This window comes from Apodemus sylvaticus, chromosome 2, assembly GCF_947179515.1.
Source record: "Apodemus sylvaticus chromosome 2, mApoSyl1.1, whole genome shotgun sequence".
NCBI classification, from domain to species: Eukaryota; Metazoa; Chordata; class Mammalia; order Rodentia; family Muridae; genus Apodemus; species Apodemus sylvaticus.
The window spans coordinates 100,639,513-100,645,254 of record NC_067473.1 but is presented as its reverse complement, the minus strand read 5'-3'; positions in this window follow the sequence as shown (position 1 = coordinate 100,645,254).

Genomic DNA, 5,742 nt, shown 5'->3' with positions numbered 1-5,742 from the left:
CACAACACTGCTTTGCCACCCAGCAGCTAGGAAAGGGCAAGTATCATTCACGGTGTCATCTGTGAGCCTCAGTTTCTTCATCTGAAGAACTAGGAAGCAAGAAAATGAAACATGAGCAAGGTTTAGGTAGAGAGGGCAAAAAGAGGTTTTTTGCCTCAAGCATGCTGTGGTCCACCCTGGTCTGAAATCCTTTCAGAAACTGGGTTTTCAGAAAGCTTTTTGTGTCGTGGGCCTGAGGTGTGACAGAGGCAGGAGTTACAGAGGTGGGGAGATGGGGGTGGGGTGGGGAGCCAGGGAGCCGGGAGGAAGCTTTGGGGGAACTTCAGCATCTTGCTGGCGCCGAATCTCCCCCGGTGGCCGCTCCTCCTGGAGGTCTGGGCGGGGCGCTCCTCCCCAGGGCACAAGCTGCCAGACTCCCCTCCCGGTGCCTGAGGCCAACCCCCGGGGAGACTTACAGAGCAGAAGGGATTCAAAGGAGCCTTGTCAGGTACAGGTGTGTGCATTCCGGGCCTGACAGCCGCCTCCCCGCCTGCTCTCCTGGCCGTTTGTCCGAAGGCGTTCAGCTAAAGAAAGCCGCCTTGTTTAGCGTAGTTGCCAACCCGGGCTTCCTGCCCGCTTCCTGCGGGAGCTCGAGCTGGCCAGGTCTCTGTGCCTTCAAGCCCATCGCATCCTCATCGCTTCGGTGAGGTGGGTTAGACCTATAAGAGGCTGCATAGGGAAAGACCTCAGCCTCTGCCCACGTAAGCCGGAGTTCCTAGCTAAGGGTAGTCTTCAACGTAAAGTCTACTCCAAAAGCTGGGACCCCAGCCAGCGCGAACGGACTAGGGACGCAGGCTTGGACGTCCTTAGGAAGACGAGTTCCCCATCCAGCCTCTAGGTGGCAGGACTCTTCCCAAGACACCGGAGAAATAATGCTGGCCCTCAGAGCCGGGCATCAACAGGGGAAGCCTGGAAAACAGAGAACATTTTAGTTCATTCCCAAGTTGATCAAATTCCCATAGGAGTTAAGGGATTAGCATCTACGGAAGGCATCGTAGTGGGGCAGAAAAGCCATGGTCCCAAATCAGGATTCATGGTTCCAGCTAGTGTTAGCAGGCGCTCTCCTCCCAATTCCTTGAATTCTTAAGGCACGCCCTTTTTCTCTTTCCCTTCTCTCTTCCCTCACTTCCTCAATCTTCTATAGGGGTAAAACTGCATAAGAGGGAATGCATAGATGTATAAGGAAATGTCATCTCTCCCTTCCGCTAAATACACTTAAATTTAACTCACAGCCTAGCTAAGAACCCCCTGTTTACACACACACACACACACACACACACCTGCCCCGCACCCCTCCCCCGTTCTGTGGAATTGAATTTTATAAGCAGAGAATGAAAATATAAGTGCTCTGTGGTTACAACGCCATACTAAGTTTTACTAAAGCTCAAGGAAAGTAAGTCTTCTGGGAAAGTTAAACTAGGTTTCCTGGAGCTATTGGGTCCAGATAAAGGAGCAGGTTTTTGAAAAATGCTGGAAATTTCCAACAGTGGAGAGAAACATAGACCGCCAGGCTGGACCGTATTTGTAGAAGAATATTACTGTCTTCAGGGGTGTGCGAGTCCATACTGGAAACACAAGAGAATCATCACAACACTAAAGCTAATTAGAACAGATTGTAAAACATGTCCGGGAAGTCTGGTGAAGTGGGTCCTCGAGTGGAGCATTTGCAATGCACAAAACCCTGAGTTCCATCCACAGCGCTGTCTAAACCATTTGTAGTGGTGCATGTACTAAGAACTCAGGAGGCAGAGACTGAAGGATCAGCAAAGGAATGCAGAGGCCTGGAGAAATCGTCCTCCCCAAGGAAGAGCACACTAATTGTTTATGCCATACTCTGAAAACACACATACAAGTAACACGTAGAGTAGGCAGGTTATGCACGAAAGAACAACAAAAAAGCCCACGCCCACATGACACACTTGCTCCAACAAGGCCACACCTCCTAATAGTGGCATTCCTTGGGCCAATCGTATTCAAACCACCACAAATAGCAAAAAAAAAAAAAAAAAAAAAAAAAAAAAAAAAAAAACATTCTGGAAAGACACAAAAACACATAAATTTCATTATGTAAATGTACCACATGTGTATCCTGAATACAGAGCAGACCAAGCACAGGGAAAACAGAATGACTGTCTGAGGTAATTGCAAAATAATGTTGCTGTTATACACCAAATTACAAAAAGGATCCATTTTTTCTTCCAGTCTCCCTTATAATTGTAATATCCTTCTCCTCTCCCCCAAGACAGGGTTTCTCTGTGTAGTCCTGGCTGTCCTGGAACTCACAGAGATCTGCCAGCCTCCTGAGTGCTGGGATTAAAGGCATGTGCCACCACTGCCTGGCAGAACTATAATTTGTTTAAAGTATCGAGAATTTTCTCTCACAAAGGCTGGTCATGGTGTAATACCTTTAATCCTAGCTCTTTGAGGCAGAAACAAGTGGATCTCTGCGAGTCTGAGGCTAATCTGGTGAATCCTGGGCTAGTCAGGGCTTCATAATAGGACCCTGTTTTTAAAAATGGAAGGAAGGAAGAAGGTAGGTTGGGATGGAGAGATAAATCAGCGGTGCTCTTCCAGAGGACCTAAATTCAATTCTCAGCATCCACAGTTGCTCACAACTGTCTGAAACTCCATTTCTAAGGGATCTGATCCCCTCTTCTGGCTTCTCTGGGCACTGAGTATACACAGTACACAAACACATGCAGACAAAACATGCACGGACATCAAAAAAAATAATAAAATGAAATAATTTAAAATATTTTAAAGAATCTCTCTCTCTCTCTCTCTCTCTCTCTCTCTCTCTCTCTCTCTCCTTCTTTAAAGAGCTGACGTATTATCCCATCATGCCCTTAGATCAGTGTCTGGAATAGAAGTGAGGTTGAAATTGCAGGCGGAAAGGTTGCACATGACGGCACAGTCCTGTAATCTATGCCCTCTGGAAGGCAAGAAAGGCAATCACTAGTCTGAGAACAGCCTGGACCACAGAGAGATCCAGGCCACTCAAGGCTACTTAGGTAGTTGTCTCAAACAACAAAACAAAAAGCAGACAGCAGCAACAACTCAACAGACATTAGATACACTTAGCCCTGGTGCTGGGGAAGAGGGGGAGGAAAGAGGGAGGGAAGGGGGGGAGGAAAGAGGGAGGGAAGACAGACTTTGTCCTGAAATCCTTTGCTCCCATTACTGCAGAATGTAACTTAATTTGAGGAAAGGGCTATTGCAGATGTAATAGGCTAAGCTAAAATGAAGTTATATTGCATTGCAATCGGTCCTCAGTCCTGATGGGTACTTTTTAAGAATGCCATATGGTGCTGGAGAGATGGTTCAGTGGTTAAGAGTGCTTGCTGCTCTTCCAGAGGCCCTGTGGTAGGTCCCAGCTCTGGTGTCAGCCAGTTCACAATTTTCTTTATCTCCAGCTCCAGGGGATCCAAGTTCCTCTTCTGGCCCCTGTGGGCACACACAAACATGACACGTGCATCTACACATACATAAATAAAGATAATTGTGTTTGGTTGGTTGGTTTTTGTTTTTTGAGACAGGGTTTCTCTGTGTAGTCTTGGCTGTTCTGGAACTCACTCTGTAGACCAGGCTGGACTTGAACTCAGAGATCTACCTGTCTTTGCTGGGATTAAAGGTGTGTGCCAGCACTGCTTGGCAAAAGTACAAGTATTTTTTAAGAAGACAGTCAGGCAGATACACACACACACACACACACACACACATTCACACACTCACTCATACACTGCTTACATTAGTGTGAACAATGGCAGAGGGGTATAGCTAGACACCAAGGAAGATAAAAATTTCTGGTGACATCAGAAGCTAAGAGAAAGTCACAAACAAATCCTGCGGTTGGGCAGCTTCCTCTGCTAGCCCCTTCATTTTGGATTTCAGAACTATGTGAGAAAAAAATGTCCCGTGTTTTTGTTCTGTTTGAGGGGGTGGGGGTTACAGAGACAAGGTCTCACTGTATAGCCCAGGCTGGCCTGAAACATCCTCTATAAACAGGCTGACCTCAAGTTCACAGACCTCCCCTTGTCTCTGCCTCCCAAGTGCTGGGGTTAAAGGCACGTACCACCACACCAGGCTAAAATTTCCCTTCTTTTAAACCGCTTAGTGGGTGATACTTTTTTCTGGGATCAATAGGAAATTCTAAATAGAGAGAAATCCTGGCTAGGCATTATTTGAATAAAATTCTCCAAAGTTTACTAACCAACATGTATATGATTTTTAAAAATGTTTTATTTTATGTTTTATTAATTTTATTGTATGTTATGTATGTATGTATGTGGGTATATATACAGACACACACACACATATATGTGTGTGTGTGTGTGTGTGTGTGTGTACCTCCTGAAAACAAGAACCTTGGATATCCAAAGAGATGTTGAACTCCCTGGAACTGGAGTTGTGAGCTGCCTTGTGGGTGCTGGGAACCAAATCAGGGTCCTCTGCAAGAGCAGTAAGTGCTCTTAACCACTGAGCTATCTCTCCAGCCCCCCCCCCATAGTTATCTTTATTTTATTATTTTATGTGTATAGATGTCTTGCCTGCATGCATGTCTGTGTATCTTGTACCATGTAGTGCTTGCAGAGGCCAGAAGAGGGCATCATGTCCCCTGGGACTGGAAATGCAGATGAATCTCCCTGTGGGTGCTAGGAACTGAACCCCAGTCCTCTGGAAGGCTGCAAATGCTCTTAACAACTGAGCCATCTCTCCAGTCCCAAGAACACAATATTTAATGGAATCATTCAAATCATGTATATATTTACTTATTTTGAGACAGAATCTCCCTTTGTTGCCCAGGCTGGCTTCAAATCCTAGTCTCTGTGACCCTCCCATGTCAGCTTCCTCAGAAGTACTAGGAATACAGTCATACACTACCCTGCCTAGCTTTCCAACTTGATTTTGTTGTTGTTTTGCTTTTAGACAGGGACTCATGTATTTCAGGCTGATCTCAAATTCACTGCACAGCTGAGTATAACCCCTGAATTTCTGCCCCCCCATCCTCTGCAGAGCTTAGATTACAGGTGTGTAGTACCATATCCAGTTTATGTGGTGCTGGTGATGGAACCTAAGACATCATGAGTGCTAGCCAAGCCCTCTACCAACTGATCTGCAACCTTAGCCCCCAAGTTGTATTTTGAATGAAAAGACATTTGGTAATAGAGGTGGGCACATCTGTTAGCAGACGTTTGAAGACCGCTGAACCTGCCCTCCCTTCAGCCCCTCGCCCCAACTTGTACCCTGGTTTCCCCTCAGAAGACCAAAAGGCAACTTGGCTGGCTTCCCAGCCAGCTGCCACCCCAGGGAAAGCCACCCAGGCTTGCTTGCTATGTTGGAGTTGGGCTTAGCAGTAGAAGAAACTGGTGCCCTCCCCAGTAGCACCAGAAAAACAGGGTAGAACTGGGAGAAAAGAGAGTTTACTAGCCAACCAGCAGCATGCTCGCACTAACTGAATTCACGAGGCATTAATCTGAGTTTGTACAGAAGGACATGGACTGTGGAAGGGAGAAGGTCCTTTATGCTTTTGTGTCTTAGAGGAGTGACCGAATCATATGGAAGTCAGAGGATAGGTTTTAGGAGTTGGTTTTCTCCTTCTTCCTTATGGGTGCTGGAGATTAAAATCAGATAGTCGGGCTTGGGAGCAAATACCCTATCCCACTGAGGCATCTCACTTGCCCCTCTCTGTTGTTTTGTAATCTT